Source organism: Ursus americanus, chromosome 2 (assembly GCF_024610735.1).
Source record: "Ursus americanus isolate L20-20 chromosome 2, mUrsAme1.1.p, whole genome shotgun sequence".
Lineage (NCBI taxonomy): Eukaryota > Metazoa > Chordata > Mammalia > Carnivora > Ursidae > Ursus > Ursus americanus.
In genome coordinates, this window is record NC_142128.1 from 17,509,020 (window position 1) to 17,536,177 (window position 27,158).

The 27,158-nt window shown below is 49.1% G+C and overlaps 1 protein-coding gene and 1 long non-coding RNA gene across 5 annotated transcripts in view; one reads left to right on the forward strand and one right to left on the reverse strand.

Annotated features, from left to right (window-relative positions):
- SBK1 (SH3 domain binding kinase 1) overlaps window positions 1-9,212 on the reverse strand; it is a 48,137-nt gene extending 38,925 nt beyond the window's left edge. Inside the window, exon 1 of the mRNA XM_045775240.2 lies at window positions 8,391-9,212. The gene's annotated coding sequence lies outside the window, so the exon portion shown is untranslated. The remainder of the gene's footprint in view (window positions 1-8,390) is intronic.
- Window positions 1,891-26,135, forward strand: LOC123778079 (uncharacterized). Of its 4 annotated transcripts, none has more exons than XR_015727296.1 (4): window positions 1,891-1,992; window positions 23,912-24,047; window positions 24,386-24,536; window positions 25,842-26,135. It is a non-coding gene; the product is annotated as an uncharacterized LOC123778079 (long non-coding RNA). The 4 variants fall into 4 exon arrangements; XR_015727297.1 differs by lacking the exon at window positions 1,891-1,992 and adding an exon at window positions 7,526-7,557 and having other exon boundaries at window positions 24,383-24,536; XR_015727294.1 differs by lacking the exon at window positions 1,891-1,992 and adding an exon at window positions 7,526-7,557.
- The last annotated feature ends 1,023 nt before the right edge of the window (window positions 26,136-27,158 follow it).

Consider the following 27,158-nt stretch of genomic DNA (forward strand, 5'->3'; position numbering starts at 1 on the left):
AGAGACTCTTAACTCTAGGAAACAAACAGAGTTGCTGGAGGGGAGGTGGGCGGGGGGATGGTGTAACTGAGTGACGGTTAAGGGGGGCACCTGATGGAATGAGCACTGGGTGTTATATGCAACTGATGAATCACTAAATTCTACCTCTGAAACTAATAATACAGTATATATTAATTAAATTGAATTTAAATACAAAATTAAAAACAGAAGGCCGCACGGGAGGTAAAATTTTTGAGCATTTGTACATCTGAAACAATCTTTTTCCTGCTCTCACTTTATGAATGGTTTGGCTGGGTACAGAAATCTAGATTGACAACCATTTTCTTTCATACTTTTGAAAACAGCTCCATTGTCTTCTGGTTTTCAGGATTGCCGTTGAGAAGGCTGATGATACTTCAGTTCTTGATCCTTTGCAGAATCTTGTAGAATGTTCTTCCTGTCCTTATGTTCTAAAATTTACTTGGGACTGGCGTTGGTGTGGGTCTACTTGTATCCTTTGGTTGGATACGCAGTAGGCACTTGATCTAGAAACTCAGGGCTTTCCATTCTGAGAAACATTTGAAATATTTCATTGATTATTTCTTCTCTTCTCTTTCTGGAACTCTTTTGTTCAGGTGTGAGATTCCTGCACTGGTCCTCTCATTTTCTTACTCTTTCTTTCCTACTTTCCACACAGTGGCAGCCCTGGAGGTGCCCCACTGGGTTCTCCGTTCTCGAAGAACTTGTCAATCAGCAGAGAGAGAGAGAGAAAGTGCACAAGCAGGGGGAGTGGCAGGCAGAGGAAGAAGCAGACTCCCTGCCCAGCAAGGAGCTCTAGGTGGGACTCGATCCCAGGACTCTGGGACCATGACCTGAGCTGAAGGCAGACACTTAACTGGCTGAGCCACCCAGGCGCCCCCCTTTGCTTTATTTTTTGAAAAATTTCTTTATCTTCTCATCCACCAGTCAGCAATTTTTTTTTACTCAGGGCCCAGTGGGAAATATTTGAGGCTTATGGGCCAAACAGTCTCTGCTAATGTGAAAGCAGCCATAGTACATAGGACATAGTTTAAAAAAAGAAAAAAAAAAGTTGTGGCTGTGTTCCAATAAAAATTTATTTTAAAAAAAGGGGTGATAGGCTGGATTTGGCCTACAGGCTGTAGTTTGCTGATCCCTGTTCTAATTTTTTTTAAAAAGATTTTATTTATTTGACGGAGAGAGAGAGCACAAGCAGGGGGAGGAGCAGAGGGAGAGGGAGAAGCAGGCTCCCTGCTCTGGGGACCTCCCAGGACCCTGGGATCATGACCTGAGCCGAAGGCAGCCGCTTAACCTACTGAGCCACCCAGGTGTCCCTTTGCTCTATTTTTTGAAAAATTTCTTTCTGTCTTTCTTTTTTTTTTTTTTAAAGATTTAATTTATTTATTTGACAGAGAGAGACAGCCAGCAAAAGAGGGGACACAGGCAGGGGGAGTGGGAGAGGAAGAAGCAGGCTCCTAGCGGAGAAGCCTGATGTGGGGCTCGATCCCAGAACGCTGGGATCATGCCCTGAGCCAAAGGCAGATGCCTAAAGACTGCTCCACCCAGATGCCCCTATTTTTTGAAAAATTTCTTTATCTTCTCATCCAGCAGTCAGCAAATTTTTTTACTCACGGCCCAGTGGGAAATATTTGAGGCTTATGGGCCAAATGGTCTCTGCTAATGTGAAAACAGACATAGTACGTAGGACATAGTTAAAAAAAAAAGTGTGGCTGTGTTCCAATAAAATTTTATTTAAAAAAAAAATGGGTGATAGGCTGGATTTGGCCTGCAGGCCGTAGTTTGCTGACCTCTGTTCTAACTTTTTTTTTTTTTTAAGATTTTATTTATTTGACGGAGAGAGAGAGCACAAGCAGGGGGAGGAGCAGAGGGAGAGGGAGAAGCAGGCTCCCCACCGAGCAGACATGGGACTCGATCCCAGGACCCCGGGATCATGCTGCCCCCGAAGGCAGCTGCTTAACCGACTGAGCCACCCAGGTGCCCCCTTGTTCTAACTCTTTTAAATACATTTTTCATTTCTGGATGATATTCTTAATTTCTAAGAACTTTTTTTGTTTTGTTCATTTTCAGAGTGTTTTTGTCTTTCCAAATAGCATCTAGCGTTTGTTTCATAGTTGCGATGTATTTTCCTAAATTTCAGAATATAGTCATCATCGTTCTGTTTTTAGGGTTTCTTTCCCTTGGTATTCTGTTTCCTCCAGATTCTGTTTTTCTGTTTGTTTTTGTTCTGCTTCTTATATTACAGGTTTTTCTCCGCTGTTGGCAGTCCCTGGCTCAGGCTTAAAAGATTTGAAAAGCTGATAGAAGGGTGGCTGCCTGTGCGTGTGTGTTGGGGCTGGTATGGATCAGGGCGTGAAGAGACCTGCAGATGTGTTCCCTGCCATGACCACGTTCTAGGTCGCGATTGAGGTGTGGGTTACACAGGTGTATACATTTGTTAAAACCCATTAAACCGGCCACTTACACCCTTTGCATTCCACTCTAATTATGCCTTGATTAAAGACTATAAAAATACAATTTATAAAAGCAAGCTGATGAGTAGCCCTGTGTTGGGGCGGGGGCTGGCTGGCTTGGGGGTTCAATCTAGAGAATTCTGGCTGGGCTGTTTCACTGGGAAATCCCCGATGACAACCTACATAGGTATTCTTTTCTTGGCCCATCAAACTCTAAGATAAAGGACAGAACTAACACAGACATGAAAACGGCAGTGTGGAGAAAACAAAAATTTGTAGGGAGAAGACAATAGAGAACAAACAGCAAACCAAAGGACAACGCTAACAAAATACTCATCGTTAATCTATCCGGGGACTGAAGGGCGTGAAGTCTGGGGTGTCCTGCCTGGAAAGGTGAGTCCTGACCTCACTGTGGTGGGAGCCCCGAGGGGGAAGAAGGTCTCAGATGATGGTGAGTAGGGAGCAGGGCCTCCCACATTCAGCTGTGGACTTCAACTAATCCTTCTAGTTGCGTGTAGAGTGGCCCCCTCATTGTGCTGTTGGAGACCCTGTGTTTTATCCTCTCTGGAGAATAAACCTTCAGCCTTTGTCCGGGAGGGGGAGGGGCCCAGCTGTGCCAAGCGCTGGAGAAGGAAATCTGAGGATTAAGTCCTTCTTACACCCATCCTCCTTTTTTTGGGCCCCAGCTCTACTCCCTTTTCCAGGGAGGACTTAGCCCCCTAACGCTGGAGACTTTGGGGGTTTTGTGCGGTTAATCGTGGAGCTCCTCGCTTTTCTCACTCCCAGTTTGGGGCTGGCTTCAGATGCACCGTCATCGGGCTGGGAAATCACTTACCACGGACTCGTCTGCCTTCCAGATTCAACAGTTTGTTGTTGTTGTCTCCTGGCAATGTATCAGTTCCTGCTGATTCATACTGTCGTGGGCAGAATAATGCCCCCCACCCCCAATGTCTGTGTCCTAATCCCTAGAACCTGTGAGTCTGTTACCTTACCTGGCACAAAGGGACGTTGCCAATGTGATTAAGGGTAAGGACCTTGACGTGGGGAGAAGGTCCTGGATTATTCAGGCGAGCCCAATCTAATCACTTGAAGCATAAAAAGCAGAAAGCCTTTCTTTCCCAGCTGTGATCAGAGAGCCTCTACCATGCTACCTGCTGGTGGGGCGAGGGGGGGGGAGAGGGAGCCACAAGCCAAGGAGTGCAGGTGCCCTCCGGAAAAGGGTGCCTCGGAAAAGACTGGGAAATGCATTCTCTCCTAGAACTTCCAGAAAGTTCTTCCAGAAAGAGCTTCCTAGGGCAGCCTTGTCGACACCTTGGTTTTAGCCCGGTGGGACCTGTGTTGGACTTCTGACATACGGTCTGTAAGATAGTACGCTGGTCTGGTCTTAAGCAACCAAGTTGCAGTCATCCGTCAGGGCAGCAAACACAGCCTCAAATGCATACCTTAAAGCATCCGCTCGCTTCCTTCCAGTGGGGTTTTAGAGAAGTTAAATGTGTGTGTTCAATCCACCATCCTAACCAGCCAGCTCCGCTCACACCTGCTTTTGTCTCCACTCCTTTATGAAACGTCTCTTCTCAAAGTCACTTTTGATCTCTAGGTCGCTAAATCTGTTCTCTCTTCCCTTGATTGTTTGGAATCTTTGAGGCCAGTTGTCCGCTCTCCCTTCTCCTGGAGACGCTCTTGGTTGCCGGAACGGCACACACACGGCTTCCGATGCCCACCTTTCTGCTGATGTCTCTGACAGTCTATCACCAGCCAAGAGTTCCCCTTTGAGCCCCAGACTTTCAGGATCAAGCCCTCACTTGACATCGTCGCTTGGGCAGTTCATGTGCTTTTTCCAGTTGGAAACATCCGTGGCAGAATTCTTGGGTTTCTCACCGTGCTTTCCCTCCCCTGGGCCTTCCCGTCATTCATGTGCCTCTCCCACACAGAAACCTCAGATTCATTCTCCATTCCCTTCTTCCTTTAGCCCATCATCAGATTCTGTCTCCTAAATCTACCTAGGAGGCACCTGCTTCCCTGTCTCCAAGGCCCACCTTGGTCCAGGCCACCACCAAGGCCCCTCCACTTCACACTTGACCTCCACTCGTCCTATGTCCACGCTGGAAATAGGAATTTAGCCTATTCCTCACCTCATGCTACTCTCCCCACCATGTGCTCTGCACAAGCCATGCTGGCCTGATATTTCCCCACACTCCTCAAACTCTCGTCTGCCCCTGGGCCTTTGCACGTCTGTGCTTCGGGCCTGGGATGCTCCTACCCCGACTCTGCCCAGCTCCTTCTCATTCTTTAGCTCTCAGATGAAATATCTCTACCTCCCCTATTCACCTTATGCAAAGGGGGTGTCTTCCCCACGATCCCTCTGGTTATTTCCTTAACAATGGGTTTCAATCATATTTATTTGTTTACTTATTTTTTTTAAAGATTTTATTTATTTGTGTGACAGAGAGACAGCCAGCGAGAGAGGGAACACAGCAGGGGAGTGGGAGAGGAAGAAGCAGGCTCCCAGCGGAGGAGCCCGATGTGGGACTCGATCCCGGAATGCCGGGATCATGCCCTGAGCCGAAGGCAGACGCTTAACGACTGCGCTACCCAGGCGCCCCTGTTTACTTATGTTTTGTTCGGCTCCCGCATTGACTATAAGCCCAATGCACACACAGATGGTATTTTCACCTTCCAGTCTCTAGTGAACTATGTGGAATGAATGAATGAACGAACAGACAGACACACTGGGCACCTGTTAGGTTTCGGGTGCTTTCATATATTTCAAATATTTCATTTTTAAAGCCCTACAAGGTTGTCACAGCTGGACTACATTTCCCAGGGTTTTGGGTTTTGGTTTTTTGTTTTTTTTTTCCATTTAGCCGTTCTAGCCAATAAGTGCGGGCCGAGGTAAAGTAGGCCACTTCCAGCTTTGGCTCATAAAACCTCACATGTAATTCCTGTGTTCTTTCTTCTCTGTCTGCCAGTGGTTGCAGAGAACCCAGTAGTGGATCTTGACGCCCTGGGTGACAACCGCGTCACAAGGTGGGAGGAGCCTGGGTCCCCGAAAGGCCGAGCGGGGAACAGTCTCCCTGACACCCCTACCCCTCTAGAACTTTGCAGAGGCAGGACATAGGCTCTGTGTCAAGCCACGGTGATTTCCAGGCTTATTGGTTCCGACAGCTGGCCTCGCCTTAATTAAGACGTCAAAGTGCCAGAGGTAGGTGGCTGGGAAGCAGCGCTGTGGGGGACGCGTTTGCTGACAAGCCTTCATCTGATGCAGATGTATTCTCGGCAGGGCGGTTTCTCGCATCATCTCCCAACAGAAGCCCGGGGCTTCGGCGCTCACACCTCTGTCACAGCACGTTGCCTGCGTGCAATCGGTCCTGTGTGTGTGCCGTCTTGTCCTCACTAGGCTGTGAGCTCACCCAGGGAAAAGTGCCGGTGTTGCGGGCATCCTCGTGGCCTTGGCACCCCGGAGATCTCAGGGAAAGCGTGTTGAATTTACAAATGGGGGACCTGGTCGCCTGCACCCCTTGTTGCCTCTCTGTCCCTAAGTGCCTGAGAAAATCCACCTCTTTAATTTTACAGAGGCCCAAAGAGGGTTGCAGAGAAGCAGGAGGCTATAGAATCAGCAGGACTCAGGGCTACTAAGTATGGCAGTGGCTACTGGGAGTGAGTCCCGGCGCCTTCCAGGGGCTGGAGAAGGGCTTGAGAGGGGCACCTCTCATGGGTGGGGGGCACCTTCCCTAAGCCCTTAAGGGGACCCCACCAAACGTCACTGCCCACTGCCCCTCCCACAGTAGGAAAGAAAGATTCCAGAGCCTTCCCTCCCACCCGCCCCAGCCTGCAGCCTGAATGTCCACATCACTCAGTATTTTTAGCTTCACCACCTGGCACCTGTGGTCACTGTCTGCCCAGCCTGGGGGTGTCCCCTCTCTGGGCCTTAAAGGGCCAGCGCCCACCAGCTGGAAAGAAGCCCTTCAGGTCACTATATCCCCAGGGCAGGAGATAGAGGGGCATCCCCCATGGTGGGGGGGGGAGGAGGGGAGGAGGGGAGGAGGAGAGGCAGAGGGAGAAGCAGGCTGCCCGCTGAGCAGGGAGCCCGACTCTCGGCTCGATCCCAGGACCTCAGGGATCACAACCTGAGCGGAAGGCAGACGCTTAACGGACGGAGCCACCCAGGTGCCCCCGGAGTGTGTATTTTTTGACGATTCACTCAGATGATTCTGGTATTCTATATCCCCATGCCATTTTCACTCAGGCAACAAGCATTTTGAGCCCTAACTATGAAAATAATGCTTCTCTCAGGAGCTCATTGCTTTGGGACTTACGGAGAGTTGCACTGAGTCTCCTGCTTTGTTCACTCCACCACTGATGGATTAAGTCCTTGGCTCGGCAGTCAAGGCCCCTGGGACCTGGCCCCCCTGGACCCCACCAGCCTCATCTCCCCCCATCCTCCTACAATTTCTTTCTCACACCATCGCACCCTTGCACCTGCTGTTCCCACTCCCTGTGATTGCTCCTTCCTCAACATCGCTCACCACCTGGGGTGGGGGACCCGGACAGTAAGACAGACGTGGCAGCTCTCCTAGGGCCCCTGCAGGCACAAGTGGTCCGTCTTGCTGTCCGACTCCCTGAGCACAGTGCACCCATGCTCGTCAGCGTGCCCCTCATTCTACCAAACTGATCTGTTTGCTTGTCTGTCTCTCCTGGCAGGCTGTGACCCTGTGAAGGCGAGGGCCCTGGCGCTCTGGGGGGGCTCAGTCACTCCTGAGTATTGAACTGACAACCACGGCAGGGGTATCTCCCCATTCCACAGATGAGGAGACAGAGGCCCACAGAGGGAAATTTACAGCCTGGGGGTCCAACAGAGAAATTCAGGGAGGAACCTGGTCCAGGCTATAGGAGCCCACAGCCCCCCACCCTCCTGAAAGGTGTCTGGAAGGGGCACCCGGGTCAGCCCTCAGCCTGCCCTTTCCCTCACCCAGCGTAGTGCTGACTCAGGCAGTGATGGAGGCGTGGGAGGGCTGGGCTAGAGCAGAGGTGACCCCTGTGTCCCCTGCAGACTTTCCATCCATTCCCGGAGCCTGTGGTCACAGCTTGGGTAATGCACTTGGCTGGAGCTTGGGTTTCCCTGCAGGTGGGGGTGGGGAGAGCTGGCAAAAGGGACAATGGCCCCTGGGGCCTGAACCCTCACCCGGGCATAATGCATAAACCCTCACCTACGTAGGTACGTAGAACTTACACCCACTCCCACGAACATGTATGCACATTCACAATCACCCCCCTCAAATGCTCAATCACACAGCCACACAAACCTTCATTCCCACCCCGTCGCTGCTTTCTCACTTTTACACACACACACACACACACACACACACACACACACACACAAGCACATATACATGCAGACGTTTTCCACCGAGTAATTCAACAAAGACTGAACATTATTAGGTGTCAGTGCAGTGTGGGGAGGAAAGGTGGCTCTCAGCTCAGGGTGGGGCAGGGGCTTCCTGGAGGGCTTCCTGGAGGAGGAGATTTTATCGCTGAGTCTGGATGGACAGGAACCAGGGAAAGGGCAGTCAAGGCAGTTTCACTGGGGGTGAATATAGGGGAGCAGAGCACAAGGAGGTGGGTGGGGTTGGCCCAATCACGCAGGCCTTGAATGCCCAGCCGAGGGCCGACTTCATCCCGTGGGAGTGGAGGGCCGTGGAGGGCTCTGTGCGGGGTGGGCCTGAGCACAATGGGAGAGGACAGGAAAGGCACCGTGGGACCAGAATGGGGGAGCCAGGGAGGAGGCTGCGGCTCCGGTGCCGGCCAGGTGTCCGAGAGTCTGACTCGGGGAGGCGTCAGTGAGTGGTAAGTGGTGGACAGACGGAGAAGGTCCCCGGGTCTGAGCCCTGTGCCCTCACCCTGCCCACCCCCCCGGGCACTGACCTCTGCAGTGGAACCTCTTCCAGCAGCTCCTCGTCCTCCTCCCTGTGGAAGCACACGAAGCAGAAGGCTGGCACATCTTCTGCTCCACAGCCCAGAGGCCAGGCTGGAGGCAGCTCGAGGACAGGGCAGGGGTGGCTGGTGGGGGCCTCGGCAGCATCGTCCCCAGCCTGGGCAGGGGTGCCCGAGCCAGAGCGCTCCAGGGTCAGCAGCCGGTTGGCCTCGGGGCCCCGCGCCTGCCCACCTGCCACCTGTGCCTTCTCGCTCAGGTTCCCCGTCGCCTCGGCGGTAGAAGAGCCCGGGGCTCTGTCTGATGGGGGCTCCTGTCCTGACCCACAGCGCTGGGCCTCAGGGAGTGGCTTCTGGGGAGCCGCCGGGACTCAGAGGTCGCTGGCTGGTAGACAAAGGTCCAGCAGGGCCCCTCGCTGCCCCTCGTGGAAACCTAGGCCCCCTGGCTGCCCACTCTGCTGTTGCCCGTCAGAGTCGGGACCGGGAGGGCAGGCTCGCAGATGCCCTGTCCGTCTGTCCATCTGTCTGTCCAGACGTCTGCTCCTCCCTGTCCAGCCAGCACGGCGGGCGGCAGGGGCGGTTTCCCTAAGAAAGTTTGTTCTGCCCGCCCGGGGTGGGTGACATGGGTGGCCTCCAGAAGACAGGATCAGGACCCGAAGCTCAAAGGTGGGTGGAGGGCAGGTGAAGCTGGCACCGCGCCCACGCTGTCCCCCAAGAAAAGTTCGGGCCCTTGGAGTCCTGGCTCTGGCTCTGGCTGGAGCTCGCTCCCTCGGCTGCCTGCTCCCTCCGACTCCAGTGGCTGCTCTGGCAGACCGCTTGGCTGTGGGTATTAATAGCTCTACATTCACGCTGAGAAGCCTGGAGGTTAACTCCTTCCCTGCCAGAGCTGGCAAGGCCGGCGGGCCAGGCAGCGGCCACAGGGAGCAGAGGGAAGGGCGGCGCCTTAGGTCCGCCCCCACCTGAGACTGCCTGCCTCTGACGCACGCTGAGATGCCCCCTTCTGCCCAGGAGTCTCTGTGCAGCACTGGGCGTTGGGATCGTGGTCGCAGTGCCTGGGCCAACTCAACCCTCCAGAGGCACCTCCAGGGAGCCAGGCAGGACTGAGGGGCTCAGAACGGCACCCCTGCGATGGACAGGGCTCTGAGCTCCAGGGAGCATCTCCAGGACTCCTCCACTCACACGTCCACCCCTCCGCCCACTGGATCCTCCCACCGGATTCCCTGAACAGGCAGCGCTGCTGACTTTGGGTCCAGTTCCCTCACTGGCTTCCTTTAGGACGCCCCCCCACCCAGGACCCAGAGATGGATTACATGCAGTCGTACATCCTGTTGAGGAGTGGGGGGAATAGGGTGGAAGTAAGGGAATCCGGATAGAATTTGCTCGCTTGAGAAATGTTGGAAGCATCTATGTGCCAGGCACTGTGCTGGGAGCTGGGCACCAGCAACGGAGAGGGCAGACACTCTTCCTGCCTTGGTGGGGGCTTGCATGTCACGGCGGGAGGCCAGTGGGGCCCCAGCTCATCTACACGGGGCCAGTGTAGGCAGGTGCAGCCTTCGTACAGTGGCGTGGAGTACCCATTACAGGCTGGGTTTCAGCCCCACTCATCTCCCTTGCAACTTAGAGCATACACAGCCTTTACAGTGGCCCTGGAAACACCAATCAACGGAGGAAACATGACTTCTGAGTGTGAAAAGGGCTATGAAAAGATAGAGCAGGGAGATGTGAGAGAGGCTGAAGATGGGGAGGTGGTTTGATAGGGTGCTCAGGGAAGACCTCCAGGGGAGGTGACCTTGGAGCTGCCACCAGCAGGAGGAGGCGGCCGAATGATCTGGAGAGAGACTGTCCAGGAAGATGGATCAGTAGATGCAAGGGCCCAGAGTCAAGAACTAGCCGGCTTGTCTGAGGAAGACAGGGAGGACTGGAGGAGCAGGTCTTTAAGCTGGGTCTTAAGGAGCGCGCAGAGATTTTCCAGGGGCTCCTGAGCAGAGAGAGTGAGTAGATGCAGGACGGATGGTGAGGTGCAGGACAGGCAGACGGAGGTGACGTGGTCAGGGCTGTAGCAGGTAGTCATCGCGGGGCGCCTTTCCCGGGGCTCTGAGGCCGAAGGATGGATGGGAGGAGGATAGGACAGGAACTTGGGTCAGCTGAGGGGCTGAGGAGGCGGACGAGGGCGGAGAAGCTTGGAAGGAAACATCTATATTTGTTGAACTGAATTCCACTGGCTGGAAGGACAGATCTGCACCTCCTTGGCTAAGAGAAGGTGGGGGCTGGGGACACAGCCCCACGCAGGGCAGCCTGGCAGATGGTGAGTGGGGGGCCGATATCCAGCCCTACCACTGCTCTGCCAAGCTTTGTGTCTTTAGTGCTGTGACAGCGTGGGGGTGCGTGTGTGTCGGGGGGGGTCACCTTTTGCTCATTGGTCAGCCTGAAGAGTGCCTTCTTAACATCAGTCCACTTAGAGGGGTGCCTTTTTTGAATTGGTCTGTCCAAAGAGGGTGACTGATTTCTGATTTGTGCAAAGGTGCCCCTTCGGCTGGGCTGGAAGGGGGGTTGGTCTGGGGCCCCAGGTTCTAGTGTGGGCTCTGCTACAGTCCTGCTGTATGCTTTGGGTCAGTCCCTGTCCCTCTCAGGAACCACAAACCTATAGACGTAGCTAGAAGCCCGCTAAGCCAACCCCAACACTCCACAGAGGAGGGAATGAGCTCAGAAAGGGGCAGACTCCCCTGGGGTCGCAGAATGACTCACAGCAGAGCCGAGCACCTGGACTCTTGTCTCAGTGCTCTGTCTTCCCTGCTCCTTGTCTGCCTGGGCTGCTTGTCTTGGAGACTTGGTGTTTCCTTGAGGAGAGGAGAGGAAACGAGAGGAGACAGGAGGGAGCGTGGAGATTCAGGGAGGAGGAGGAGGAGGGAAGGCCAGGCCAGGCCAGGCTATGGCTCCCTGGGGTGGGAGTCAGAAGGGGTCAGGGTGTCCCAAGCCTCAGGGCGCCCCTTCCCCCCTCCCCTGGGCCCCATGGGTTGTCATTTGTGGATGTTAATTATTCATGATGCTGGTGCTTTGCCTGGTTTTAATGCACTCTGATGGCGTTCTCTAGCTAATGGGGAAAATCAATAGTTTTTAATTCTCAGTGGCTGTGAAGCTCTGTCTGTCTCCTGTTTGGGTGACTGGGCCTGGCTCTTGGGCTTGGGGGTGGGGTTGAAGGCTCAGACCAAGTTCATAGGGGTCTGAGACCCCACTTTTCTCCTATCCCTACCCTCTTCTGATTCCAGCCGGGGAGGAACGACTGGGGACACCAGGCAGCTCTAACTCTGCCCCAAGCATCTTGGAGGGTCTGAGTCCTTCAATCTCAGCCATTCACTCCCTGCTCCAAGAGGGATGGTCCCTATGCCAGACCCATGGGCCAAAACATGCCAAAAGAGGCAACCCCACCAGCTTGTGGGTGCTGGAGTTAGGCCTGCAGTCCTTGGTTCCTGTATTTGCAGCCTGCGGGAGACTTTCCCTGCTTAGAACTCAGGGTCAGCCCCAGTCAAACCCCTGGGCTCAGGCCAGGCTCACAGACCTGCCCAGGGCCTGGGGGAAATCTGGTCCAGGCCTCACATCCCCGAAGAGACTTCCATGTAAGCTCCTGATAGGATTTCTATGTGCAGTCATATATTCAGACATGACAATTTCCCTGATGGGACTGAGGACTGGGGACATTCATGGGACAGTAAGAGCATGTCCTGGTGTCCCATCTCAGACCACATCCTCCCCACAGCATCCCATGGGGTGCCCTGAGTCAATATCCTTGATGAATCCTGTAATTATCTTGTGAACGGAACAACTATATTGCACTGTATTTGGGTGTGTGTTAAAAGTGTTTATTAGGCAAGTGTAAACATTTAAGACACCCTTCGGTCTTCATAAGGCTGCCTTTGGCATTTCTTAATGTTTCCAGAACACAATGAGCCTCCAGAAAAGGAACACAGGCCTTTCCCAAGGGACCCAGGGCCCAGGCCTGGCTAGTTGGAAATAATCAGGCCACGGGCAGGGGCCGTCTGCTGGGTTCCTAGCCTAGTGCCATGGCCCTCTGGAACCCAGGGATCAGGATGTGGAGAACGGTGACTGCCAGGCCTCACCCAGGCCCCAACCTAGCCCCAGAGGGTGTTCCCTGACATCCCCTTATTTTCCATTTAAGTCTCAGGTGTACAGAACTCTAATAAGAGAGTTACTCCATCCCTTTAGTTCGTGACACATTGCTGTTCTTGGTCCAGGCAGGGCCCCTCCCAGTTTTTGTTCATTTCCCTATTCCCTTTCAGCCCCACGGATGGTAGACGGGGAAAAGCTGCTGAGGTTTACTCCAAATACCCACCTTGTGGGCTCTTGGGACTATTTCGTGAGTCAGAGCATATGCAGTAACTGGTCAGGAGAAGTTCCATCTCCCAGGCTGGCCCTCTCTCCCAGGCCTCTCCGAAGCTTGGACAAAACATCTTCCCTTTGGCACACTGAGCATGGCTGTTTTTCAAAGTCCTTCACTCAAGACCTGCATGATCACTGCAATGAAGCTCCCAGTCTGGTGAAGACGCAAATATGAGCACCACTAAGCTCCCATTTCAATTTCAAGTTCAAGTTCAGTAGTCGCCGGGAGCAGGCTCTAGGCCAGGCCACGCGCTGGGCAGTGCACATGGGGACCCAGACAGGCCCAGAGAGGAAAGAGTCCCACCTGCGGGGGAGTCTCTGCCCAGTGGGGGTGGGTAGACAATGGCTCTTCTCTCTCTTAATTAGGGTACAGCTAAGCCATTGTAACAAAGAGGCCCCACATTACAGCGGCTCCAACAAATCTTCTGATAAGTTAATTAGGAGCATATGCCAAAGTTTTATTTCAAGTTTGCCATGAGGAAAGAGGCTTATGACCAACTTAGTTCAAAGAGTCCTTTCCCTTTTATAGGGAAGAGAATGGTTAAGTATTCATTGTTGGACACAAGAAAATAGAATGTCTGATTCTGGATCATTAGTGGCACTGACTGGCTGACAGCTGAGTGGATGGGAACTCACTTCCTAGAAGAGGTCTTACCTGAATTAAAGTTTATGAGGATGTTGTTCAAGCATTCTGTCGAGAATGCCAGTGTCTTCCCAGAGGAGCATGTGAATTACATCACAGGGGGAAAGTTTTGTGTCAATCCAGGTCTGGTCCAAGTTTATCACGAGGTGGAATTTTATTTCTCTTCAGGTAACAGTTCAGAGGTAGGTGATCCTCTTGGCTGAAGCTGACTTGTGAACACCCTATTCACGTTTTAGTCCTCAAGAGGGAGGAAAGATGGAGTGAGTGGCGTTCCTCACATCTACTCATATGGTCAGCAGAAGTGGCGTTCCTCACATCTACTCATATGGTCAGCAAGTATTTAGTCCACCAGCTTGAAAGGAGACTGGGAAATTCAGCCTCTATCAGCACGGCAATATGCATAGCCAAAAACTGGGTCAGGGGTGGAGTATTACTAAAAGGAATAAGGGAGATTAGGATACAATGAGCAGTCACGAAGTCCTAATTTATAGCTGAGGAACTAAACGCTCCTCTCTGCTTCCTGCCACAAACTCTGTTTACCAGTCTATTTTTTGGTCATTTTAATTGAGGAAATATATGGAATCTATATTGGACCAAGAGGACAGAGGCTCCAAGATTTAGAGTATATGATGTGTTTGAATCTATCAAGAAGAGATTTTCAGCTTTGTCAGGGGAGTTTGAGAATGCATTAATAAAGGTGAAATGAAAAAATAAAGCAATTATTAACTCCAGGGAAAACAAAAAGTTGCACAATGAGGGAAATGTAATCATAGCATACGATGTGGCTGAGCTGTGAATATTATCTACGAAGGCATGATAATATAAATACTAAAAAATTATTTTACCCAAAAAGTGTATATAACTATATTGGGAGGATGAGGACAGGATGCTTGTGTGTGGGAGAGGCTGGGGTGACGGTGTAAGAGAACTAAATTTTCATTTTCTATGTTAGGAAGTAAGATCAAAAGCAGAAAAATCAAGAAATAGGTGTATTGGCATGTTGTTTAGAATCTTGCCATTTAAAGAATGATCCATGGACCAGCAGCATCAGCATCACCTGGAACTTGTTAGAAATGCAAGATGTTGGAACCCACCATAGACCTGCTGAATCAGAACCTGTATTTTAACAAGATCCCGGGTGATTCACGTGCTCCTTAAAGTTTGAGAAACGCTGACTTAGAAAGAGAATAGCAAACAGAAGGAACAGCTTAAAGAGTTGAATTGGTTGCCTTTCGGAGAAGATTTGCAGTACAAAGAGATGAGGTAGGGGACTGCCAACTTTTTATATAAGCCCTGTAGCTTTATTTGAGTTTTAAACAATGTGGAAGATCTATGATGCTGAAAAAAAGTAAATCATGCTCATGATTTAAAATCCCAACGATACAAAATGGAATGCAAAGTCTTCCTCCTACTGGAGACCCACAGGCTTCCCTTTTGCCTTGTCAACCATTTCTACAGTATCCATTCAGAACTTTTCTTTGCATATCCACCCAATGTGCATATGATTATCTTGTTTACTTTTTATGGATAAGAGCACATGCAATGTACTGTTTTGCATCCTGCTATTTTTTACTCCCCAATATCTTGGAGATTGTTCCAAATAAGTGCGTATAGATTTGCTTAATTCGTTTATAGGTTGGTTTTATAGGCAATTACAGGATGCCTAGTATTGTAATTTATTTAACTGCTCCCCTACTGATGGGAAATTAGGTTGTTTCCAGGCTTCCTCTGTTCCAGACAATGCCTCAATAAGCATTTTGTAACCACAATATAGTGGAGAGATAAGGAAATGGGCGCTGGGCATAGCATGCCTGGGACTGGAAACCCACGGCTGCTGTGAAGGCTAGTTATTTCATCCTTATGTGCCTCAGTTTCCGTGAAATGGGAATAAAAACAGTACTAACCTCTAAGGTGGTTGGGAGGAATTTGTTCAACAAATATCTGTTGAGCATCTATTACGTGCCAGGCACTGATGGAGACACGAAGAATTCAGTAATGAACAAAACATCAAAATCCCTGCCCGTGTGGAGTTTATATTCCAGTGGTGGGAGACAGATAATAAGCAAGATAAATTAATAAAATATATGATCATGAGTGCTAAGGAAGTGAAGCAAGGAAGAGGGATGGAGTGGGAGGTTTGTAATTTTAGATAGGGTGGTCACAGATGGCCTCACTGATACAGTGACACGTGAGTGACAGAGAGCTGGAAGGAGACAAGCGGTGAGTCATGTGAATACTGGAGGGAACACGCTCCCGGCAAAGGATCAGGGATGGGGAACTCGCTCCTTCCCAAGACAGCGGCTGGCAATGGGAAGGGCCCCTTGCCTTCCACCCTTGAGCCCTAAGTCTGTCTTGGGGAGTCACACAAAATAGAACCCCTCCCCTGCATACAGCAGCCAGCGAGAGAGCTGATGCCACGTGGTCCTGTGATATGCTGGGTGGATCCCTGGCACCCTTGAAGCCTGGATCCTTCTTCCGGAGTGGCATGTGGCTGGGAGGGGAACCAGAGAGTGAGGGGCTGGGAATGCTATCTCTGAGTCAATACCCCTGTGTGGGCTCCGCTTTGCAAAGGTAAGTTTCACAGTCCGGGTGAGCTGTGTGTGGATCTCAGATCTGGGACAGTAGCCCCTTTAGGACTTGTTGATCTCTCCTTCTGAACCCAAGTAGGATCAGTTCTAGAATTTCTCTGTAGACATCTTTGGGAAGGCAATCTGACCGAAAGAGGAAGGGGAAGAGGAGTTTGTTTTGAGGCAACAATGGAGAGCAGGGGTACTGTTGAATTTAGAATATGTTTATTTGGGACTTGTCGGGGATCTGATGAAGTGGTAGGGAGCTAAAGCCCCTCAAGCCACCCCTTAGCTTCACCATAGCTTCAAGATCCTAGCAGCAGGGGCAGGAAGGTCCTTCTCGTTCTCCAGCCTCAAAGTCTGTCTCTAGCGCCCCCTATGGGCAGAGTTTACACAGAGCGCTGACCCAGAAGAAAGCTGGTTTGCAGAACCCTGCCCTCTGCATTGCAGAGTGAGTGTAAAGAGGTAGGTTTGAGCTTAATATCTGGCTTGAGGGCGTTTCAAATTAGTGAGGAAAAGATGGGCTACTCTATTTTCTTTCTTTTTCTTTTTTTCTCTATTTTATTTGAAAAAGATAAATCCAGATCCTTACTCACTGGATACTTCACTCTTTAAAGCATAGGAAACACCAGATAGATCAAGATTTTCAAAATTAAAACTAAAACTATAAAAGAATTAGGACAAAATATGAAGGAGTTAAAAAAAGTCTCGATAGGAAAGTGTCTTGCTGGTGAGAAACCAAGTTCAGAAATTATAAATTTGACTATAAAAATGTTAAAATTTCTACACAGTAAAAACTACTGCAAACAAAATAAACACAAATGGCCAACGATTTTTATTTATTTTTATTATTTTTTAAAGATTTTGTTTATTTATTTGAGAGGGAGAGAGAGAGTGTGTGTGAGTGAGAGTGCAAGGGCAGGGGGAGGGACAAGCAGATTCCCTGCTGAGCAGGGAGCCTGGATGGATGCAGGGCTCGATCCCAGGACACTGAGCCGAAGGCAGACGCTTAGCCGACAGAGCTACCCAGGCGCCCCAACAAGTGGCCAACTATTTTTAAAGCATGCAATCCAAACGACGGATAAGGGCTAGTAGTAACCTTACTACAAAATTAGCTCTTATAAATCAGAAAGAGATGGCCCACGAACGCCATGGGACAAACAGCAAAGATAGAGAACTGGCCGCTCCAAGATAAATACGAAATGCAAACGAGTATGTGGGGAAATATACTCAGCTTGTCTTGTTCCTCGAGGGTCTTTGCACTTCCTGGTCTTTTATCTGGAACACTCTCGCCCCAGGTCGCAACACAGCTTGCCACTCAATTCCTTCAGGTCTGTGTCACTCAAGTGTCACCGTATCAAGTGACACTAAGGGCTCTAAGTGACCAGGGGCCTGAATTATAAGCTATCTCAGGTGGAAAGTCCCCTGTACTGTCTTCAGGGGCAGGGATCCTCTCTGCTGCTATGAGATAAGGCTAGGGGGTACCAGGCCATGCCAGCAGGTGAAGGGTTTTGGTTTGATCCTAAGAGCAAGTGGAGGCCAATGTGGAGCTTGAAAAGTTCCCTGTGGATGATGGGGGGCAGGGCGGTGGTGGAGAACCCACACAGATGACACGGTGGTCCAGGGTAAAGGTGATGGTGACTTGGAGAGGACTGGTGGTAGTGACAACGGGGAGAAGTGAATGAATTAGAGAGATATTTAGAGGGTACATCTCTGGACTTGGTGAGGCTTGATGAAGTGGAAGGCTTTAAGGATGATGTCCCAGCATCTGGCTCGCATTTTTAGACTGATGGTTTTACCGGTCACTGAGGGTGGTACGGGGGACCAAGAAGGCAAGCCTGGCCTTATGGGAGCCATGGACCTTGGAAACATCTGGGTGGCACTGTGGAGCAAGAAGTTAGTGCTACAAAAAAGCTCCAAGGTGAGGTTTGGACAGACAGCGATTAAAGCCAAGGCCGTGTGTGATGTCAACTAGGGTCAGTGTGGAGTGAGAGGAACCCAGGCTTGAGGAACCCCAACACTGGATTGCCACATGGGGGAGGGACTGGAAGAGGGGAAGCCAGCATCACACAAGTCAGCTTTTTAAAAAGGAGGAAGGGAGAGTCCGTCAACACGCTGAATGCTATAAGGGGTCAAGGTACATGAAAACTTAGAAAAAGTCCACCGGATTGGACGCCAGAGAAACTCTTAATGCCAGGATTCTCAACGGCACTGTTGACATTTGGGCTGGATGATTCTGTGTTGTGGGGCCTGTCCTGGGCCTTGGAGGGTGTTTAGAAGATCCTGACCTTTACTCTCTAGATGCTGGTAGCACCCCACCCCCCCCCGCCGTGACAACGAAAATTGTTTCCAACATTGCCTGCTGTCCCCTGGAGGGCGAAATCACACCCGGTTGAGAACTCCTGCCTTGGCAGTGTTTTGGGTAGGCGTGCAAATGGAGGCAGTGACATTAGACAGATGTTTCTAGGAGTTTGCTTGTGGAGTAGAGATGAGAAATAGGATAGTAACTGGAGAGGACAAAGGAGAGAACTTTGAAAATGTGTAAATAATGGGGATGCCTGGCTGCCTCGGTCAGAAGAACGTGCGACTCCAGATCTCGGGGTCGTGGGTTCGAGCCTCACGTTGGGTGTAGAGATTACGTAAATTAATAAAAACTTAAAAAAAGAGAGAAAATGTATAAATGATGATGAAATGTCAACTTTTTGGATTTTTTGGCCTCTCTTCAGTAAGTGAAAAATAGCGTCTTGGTATGGTTTTGATGTGCATTTCATTTCCCTTATTACGAGGGAACTTGGCAGCTTTTCATAGGTCTGGGGAAATTATTCTGTAGAGACTGTTTTATATTTTTAATCCATTTTTCTATTGGTTCATTGGTCTTTTTATTATTGATTTTTAAGGGTTGCACGTATGAAGCAGGAGAGTTCTTCGTCTGTGATTTGAGTTATGAGTATTTTTCCCTAGTTTGTCATTTTTCTTCTGACTCTAGGGAGCCGAAAGAGACATGGGCATGTGTGTGCATTCTGAGGGGTTTTGCATATTTGTACAATTCTTGTGATTGACAGTATGTCACTATCAAAATTACAGGTGCATTTATCCTTGACTCAGCAGTCTTGCTTCTGGGGATTTATGCTATGGAGCTACTTGGCGTGGATAAAAATGTGTGTGTGTGTGTGTGTGTGTGTGTGTGTGTGTGTGTGTATGAGTGTGAGTGTGCGTGTTGGTTGGTCATTGTTGCTGTTGACTTTTTTCTCACAAGACTGGAAATAGCCCAATAGGGCGCAGATTAAATAAACCATGGTAGATGCATAAATGGAATATTTTGCTGCTATAAAAAATGAAGAAAGTTTCTATGTACTGTAATGGAAAGATCGCTAGGATATACCGTTAAGTGGAAAAAAAAAGGCAATGGGAGGAAGTGTGTATTTGGCGTGCCATCCTTTGTGGAAGTCATGGGGGAAATGAGAAATATGAAAATATTTCTGTCTTTGCTTATATTTGCATAAAAAACACTGGGGAAAACAGTAAAATGTGGTTCCACCAGGGGTTGGGGTATGGGGAGGGTGGGGAACAGGGATGGCAAATGTAACTTCATTTTTGTTTTTAGGGTTTTTTTTTTTAACTGGTGAATTACCTTTAAAATTTAATGGAATGGGTGCAGTTGAAAGGGGTTGAAGATATAGAAGAGAGACGTTTTCAAGAAGGTGGGAGAGGGTGGGATTCCAGGCCCTGGTATAAAGGTAGGGATTTGCCTCAGTTTCTCCATCTGTAAAATGAGGGTTCTCCGTAACCATGAAAGGCATCTAGAATGGACCTTTGTCAGACATAACTCTTGTCTCTTCTCTGAAGCCCAGGGCAAGCTGGCCGCAGGGACAGGCCTTGTCTTCAACTCCTTTAAGGGCATCATGGGAGGACGGTCGGTGGTCATTGGAGGGCCTGAGCCAGTCCCAGCCTCCTGGCAGGAGAGGGAGGGAGGCCAGGAGAGAGGCTGCGGGCCCGCAGCCAGCGCTTTGTCAGTCTGCCCACACCCTTCTCCAGCTACACCAAGCCCACGATGGGGACAGATTGGCCCTAAATTTAGCTGAAAAGCAGCCCCAGAGGGAGTTGTTGAGAAGCAATGTGAACAGCACCCTTAGCCTGTTAAGCCCCTTGCTTCACAAGAGAGGAAACTGAGTCACAGCAAGGGCAGGAGTGTGATTTACGCAGAGCTGTATCACAAGGTAGGCCTGGCTCCGGTGAGCAAGTGTGTGTGCGGGCTGAGTGGCGTCCCCTCCTACAGTGCGTGTGCTGAGGGCCTGGCCCCTGCAGCTAGGTGCGTGACCGTCTTTGGAGATGCAGCCTTTAAAGAGGTGATGAAGGGAAGAATGAAGTCATTTGGGTGGGCCCTGATCCAGTACGACTGGTGTCCTTTGAAGAAGAGGAGACTGGGACACAGAGACACAGAGGGAAGACCTTGTGAAGATAGGGAGAAGATGGCCGCCTACGCGCCACAGAGGGAGGCTTGCTAACACCTTACTCTCGGGTTTCTAGCCTCCAGAATCGTGAGAAAATACGTTTCTGTTCTTTAAGCCACGCGGCCTGTGGCATTTTGTTTGATATAGTGCGTCTCCCATTCACGTCAAATACATCTGGAGCTGGCAGGCCACGTCACAGAGACTCAGGCCCCACTTTCTCTCCCACTTTCTGTTTTCAAGGTCACCTCTTGGACCAAGATGGCTGCTGGAGCTGCCTATGCCAGGTAGCAACAAGGAGGAAGGGACAAAGAGCACGTGCCTCCCTTTGTTTGTTTGATATTTATTTATTTGAGAAAGAGAGAGAGAACGAGTGGGAGGAGGGCTCCGGAGAGGAAGAAAGAGAATCTTAAGCAGACGTCAGGTGCAGTGCAGAGCCTGACTCGGTTCAATCTCATGACCCTGAGACCATGACCTGAGCCAAAATCATGAGTCAGATGCTTAACTGACTTGAGCCTCCAGGCTCCGCAGGTTCCTCCCTTTCAAGGCGACTTCCTATAAATCCCACAGAGCGGTTTTGTAACATCTTTCTGGCTACCGCGTAGTCACGATCACACCTTGCTGCAAGGGAGTCTGGGAAATGTGTTCTGCAAAAAGTAAGAGTTTATTCCTAATTGACGAGGGGAGAATGGATGCTGGGGGAGGCGACCAGCCATCTCTGTCACGGACTGTCACCTCAGTCCACATACCCAAGGGTGCATGAATAGCCTTCTCTACATTTTTTGTAATTCACTATCATTTCTATTGGAGGCCAAGATGGCTCTTGCACCTTTCTGTGTGAATGTGTCTAATTCCTGGGTGGCTTTTGAAGTGCCTAGCTATGGTGGGCAGTGTCGGTCCTGAAGTCCATGCAGGGGTGCCCAAGACCTCCATTCTTAGCCATCTATCCCTGACCATCAGCTCACACAGGCCACTTAGTTTCTGTCTGTGCAGCTACGCTGGCCTCTCCTGGACCGTCGCCAAGGCTAGGGGATCATTCCGCTGCTCTCATGCCCCCTGGGAACCAAGGTACTCTGGGAAGCATTTTTTCCATCTGCTCTTAGACTTCTCAAACCTTTCTTTGGAGTCTTGCTGCCTCCCCCACAAGAAGTAGGGTTCAGGGCCTGGCCTTCAGAGACTTCCCAAACCCTCTCTTTTTTCATTACATCTCTTCTTTCTCTTTTTCCCTATGCCCCAGGGAAATATTCCTGATCTGAAGGTGGCAAACCCTATTTTTGGCTTTTATGTTTCTCTGATAAGGACTTAAAGTATTGAGACATAAAAGCCAGACTCATGGCTTTTTCTGTTTCTCACTTTTTCACAACCCTCTCTTGAGGTGACAAGCACAGCTTTTAGCTTGATGGCAGGGAAGAAAAAAATATCAGGAAATTGAAAAGAACAGAGGTTGATGTCCCCAAATTATTATTCTACCATATTTACAATAAAATTTCCTGTGGTTGATGCTGTTTGGTATTCCTCACTCCTTCTCTCGTTCTACTGTCACTGTAGTCTAGTAAACTAGACTGTCTCCTTTTCTAGCTGCTCTAGCACCTTAGGGAAGCTGTATTTCTCAGTTCTGATCAGTAAGATGGGAGCAGAAGCCTGCTCAAGGTTTATAGGAAGGCTTTTTATTTATCCAAAAAAAAAGGGGGGGCAGGTGTGGCTGGCACATTCTCTTTCCCTCTACTTCTTACTTAGAATGTGAACACAATGTCTGGAGCTGCAGCAGCCAGATTGCCACCATGAGGGCAAGGCTAAGAAAATCATAGAGATTCCATAACACCATTGAGCAGCTGAGTCTACACAGTGTCTTATCACTTATTTACTATTATGCAAAAAAAAGTCCTCATTTTTAAGTCTTTGCTACTTGTTGCTGAAGCATTCCTAATGTATATACTATCATTGTATTTAAATTAGCACAAGTGGGTTTTTGTTTGTTGTCACACATGTTGCCTAAACAGTGGTGGCCTCTTGAATTCTGGGCCATGTGGATGCAAGACAGTTCCTAACCATCCTCCAGCCTGTTCTGCCCAGGCCCAGCCACCAGTTCTGTCCCAGTGGTTCCCATGCCAGGCTCTATTTGTCAAAATGAGTCATGTAGATAAGATAACGTTGCTCAGGGGAACTGAACAGAATATCTTGCTCCTTCAAGCAGGCTGGAGGATGGGGATAGCTCACCAACTATTGTCAACCTTGGGACCTACCACATCTTTGTGGCTCCCTTTTGTCCAACAGAGGCCTCCATTCACTGGATGTTTGAAGAAAATCCTGTCTACTAAAGGTTTTTTTTTTTTTTTTAGATTTTTTTATTTATTTATTTGACAGAGATAGACAGCCAGTGAGAGAGGGAACACAAGCAGGGGGAGTGGGAGAGGAAGAAGCAGCCTCCCAGCTGAGGAGCCCGATGTGGGACTCCATCCCAGAACGCTGGGATCACGCCCTGAGCCAAAGGCAGACGCCTAACGACTGCGCTACCCAGGCGCCCCTACTAAAGGTTTCTACAGGATGTGTCCTGATACGTTGGGCAGGTTCTTGACTGCTTCAAAAGGAGGTGTCAGGCTGAGGTCTCCCTTTATGTGGGGAAAAGTCATTTTGCTAGTCTCTTCCTTCTGCATCCTTCCTCACCAGAGGTCATCAAGATCTGGAAATAGAGGATACAGACACTTACCATCCAGGACTTCAAATTAGATTCCACCCAGCTTAAAAGTGATGGCTCAACTAAAGTTAACCTAGAATAAGTCATAGGATCCTTCCCAGAACAATTTAGGAAGAAAATCATTCTTTCCATTAGACTTATTCCTGAGAGGATAAGAGTCTGGTACAGCAAGGGGCGAGAGCTTGGCCAAGAACAAAGGATCAACTAAAAGACAGTGAGATCAAATTCCAAGGCCCTGGTAGGAGTCCCTGGATCAATCTATGCCTGAAGGCCACTTCTACCCAGACTTTTAATATATATGAATCAGAACATATACCTGTTTTGTTAGATCCAATTTGAATTGCTTTTCTCTCATACAAACTAAAACAGTTTTGAGAATTTCAGTCCATGACAAATAGTGTGGCAGGTGAGCAGTTAGGCTGACACCTAAAGCCCACATTGCCTGCTGTTGAATCCAGTGCAGCATGCTGATTGACCAGAGCCTGAATCCCAAAATGTCCCTGGGAGAATTTGTGTGCATATATCTTCTCTTGATGTTTGAGCTCTGCCTTGTCTCTGAGGATTTCCCAGACCATTGGGTTCAACCCGGAGTGCATTTCTCTGCTCTCCACATTTGACTGTGCAATGCGTTTGGCATGGAAGTGTGTTCTTGTCCTGAGCTGGTCTTTAAATCTTGGCAAACGTGGGCTGCTCTTCAACTTTTCTCTTTTGATGTAAACTCCTCCAGGCCAAGGGCTGGCTCTTATCCATTTCATTTTCCCACACAGCTCAGCGCTCAACACACGGATGGAACATTTTGGTGGCAGCATGGAACAATGGAACAATGGCCCTGAATCCTGGCTTGGCCACTTACTAGCTGGGTGACCTTCAGCAAGTCACTTACCTATTCTGAGCCTCATGAAGGTGATTATGAAGACTACACAATATCACGTGTCATTCATTTGTTCATTCAGTATTTATGGAGCTGGCACTCTGTGTAGGCAGGGGGTTAGGGGCTGAAAGTACAATGGCAAGTGTAACACTCAAGATATACTTTGGTTGGTGGTAAGCAGTAGCAGCAAACCCTGTTTGTATTTTCATTCTGACAGGTAGACCTCATTTCTTGGCTTCCTTTGCAGTTAGGTGGGGCCATGTGAATACGTTCTGGCCAATGGAATTTGGGGAGAAACTGATATATGACCTTTCTTCCCCTCAAGAACTTCTGGGGCAATCCTCCACATTCTCTTCTTGTTTGCCAGCAGGTGCAGAAGACCTGATGACTCCAGGGACCCGAAGGGAGTGTTGAGACCCAAGATGGAAAGGGCCTGGGACCCTGAATGACTTGCCAACCCTCCATGATTGTGACATGAACAAGAAATAAACTTCGACCATGTTAAGCTACTGAGATTTTAGGTTGTTACCGCAGCAGAGTGTACCCTGACGTCAACTGTGTCCAACTTAAGCAAAAGTGAATTTCTTGGAAGGAAATGGGCTGTTCATGGGGTCAACAGGAACCTTAAAAGTGGGTGGGCAGCTTCAGAGGCTAGGAAGGAGGACTTGGCCCCTAGAGTGGACACACATCTGGAAGTCCAAACATTTCTTTTTGTCCCAATATTTAAATTCCTGGGAGGGAGGTCCATCTGGTCTACTTTGGGCCAAATGTTCCTCCCGTAGGCTAGAGGAGAGAAAACTTTTGATTTCAACCCCCTACTTACTGTATTTAATGAGAGGAGGAAAACCTTAGAAGGGGATCCAGGGGGTGATGGATGTTGGGGAGGCTGAATGCAAGTGCTCCCCTCAACGAACACATTCCCTTTCCTCTTAGAACTCCAGCTACAGGGAGGTGCAGTGCGGACTAATCATGTCCTCCCACAGTGCAGGGCAATGACTGGGGTGACCTCTGTGATGGACAAATATAGGCCACCCAGATTTGGGTAAAGAGGTTAAGGAGAGCTTCCCAGAGGAAGTGATATTTGATCTTGGGCTGGAAGTCTGGTAGAAATCTACTATGTAAAGGGAAAGGGAGTGGCAAACGAGTGAACAAATATAAAGGTTAGGAGTTACCACAAGAAATGTGAATTTCTCTTTTCTTCCTTCTCACTGAGCATGCAGGACCTGGAATCAAGGAAAACGCCCTTCTCGATTTTCAGTCATCTCAAAATGGAAAAAGGGAGGTTCCTTCATACAGATTTTTTTTAAAGTAATCTCTACACCCAACATGGGGCTTGAACTCACGACCCCCAAGATCAAGAGTTGCACGCTCTACCAACTGAGCCAGACAGGTGCCCCTCAGATGATACAGTTTTATACCTGGAAAACCTAAGTGAATCTGCCAGGAAAGTAAAACAAAATAAAACAAAACAATAAAAATACTCGGTTGGCTGGGTCCAAAATTTAACGAAGGAAATCAATCGCTTCCCTATTTTTATTAACAACAACCACTTAGAAGAGATAATGGAAGTGGTGACCCCCATCTACGATAGTGGCACAAAAGGTAAAAGACCCAAAAACAAACTTCATAAGAAATGCACAAAATCTATATGAAGGAGGGACATCTGGCCGGCTCAGTTGGAAGAGTTTGCAACCCTTGATCTCGGGGTCGTGAGTTCGAGCCCCACATTGGGCGTAGAGATTACTTAAAAAAAATCTGTATGAAGGAAACTTTAAAATGCTAGTGAATGATACAAAAGAACACTGAATTTATTTATCTTTTTCTAGGCTTTGTCTGGAGCCCGGAAGCAGCTACTCAGGTCCTTCTCCTGGTCTCCTTGTGTCCTCGTGCTGACGGGGACCCTGGGTTTGCTGTCTTCTTAGTGTCACCTTACTGGACTTGGTGCTGCTCTGGCTGTCCTGGTCAGTTGTGGGCACTTCTTTTGTATCATGCATCATGTTCTGGCAACAGGTCTGGCGTCTTTCTGGGAACGAAATCACCTTACTCTGTGCCTGGTTTGGGTTTGGCTTCTCCGGTCTCAAACAACAGCTTGGATTCCTACCTCACGCCATACACCAAAATAAATTCTGTGTAGATCAAAGATTTACCTGTGCTTTTTATTAAAGGTATAAATGTACTGGAAGAGAGTGTGGGTAAATTCCTTTAAACATTGCCATAGAATCATCCTTATTAAGTATGACTCAAAATTCAGAAGCTATTAAAGATTGATTAATTCAACTATAAAAAAATCAAAACATCTTCATTGAAAAGCAAAGCCATAAGCAAAGTCAAAAGACAAACATCTGGGGAAAATATTTGCAAGACAATATCACAAAGGGTTAACCTCCCTATTGCATAAAGAATTCTTAGAAATGTGGCCAAAGAACCCAATGACTCAAGAGCAAAGAGGAGCAAAGTACAAAAACGGACAGTTCACAAAAAAAATCACGATGTCAGGGCACCTGAGTGGATCAGTCAGTTAAGTATCTGACTTCGGCTCAGGTCATAATCTCTGGGTCCTAGGATCGAGCCCTGTGTTGGGCTCCCCACTCAGCGGGGAGTATGCTTGTCCCTCTCCCTCTTCCTCTGCCTCTTCCCCTGCTTGTGCTCTCTCTCTCAAATAAATAAATAAAATCTTCAAAAAAAAAAAAAGAAAAAAAGAAAAAAATTGTGATGTCACTTCTCAGATCTGCAAAAAACCAGGAGATTGACAGTATATTCTATTGGCCAGTCTGTGTGGAAATAGATACTGTCTGTGTAGCTGGTAAGAGTGGACAACTCCTATCGAGGGTGATTCAGGAAAATCCATCGAATCACAAAGGCATTTACCCTTTGACGTAGTAATTCTACTTTTGTGAATTTCTCCTACAGATACACCTGCACATTTATGTGTATGCATAAGATTATTTTTTACAGCATTGGTTTTGTTAACAGAAGAATAGAAACCACATTATCTTGGTCACATGCTTACCCCTGACACCAAGGAGTGGGGTCAGCCCCACCCAAACTTCAAAAACTGAGTATAAAGGAAAGGTGGTCCTTCATAGCAAAACTGGTTATCAGAAGGGACATGAAAAAAAAAAAAAACCCAGATATATACCCTT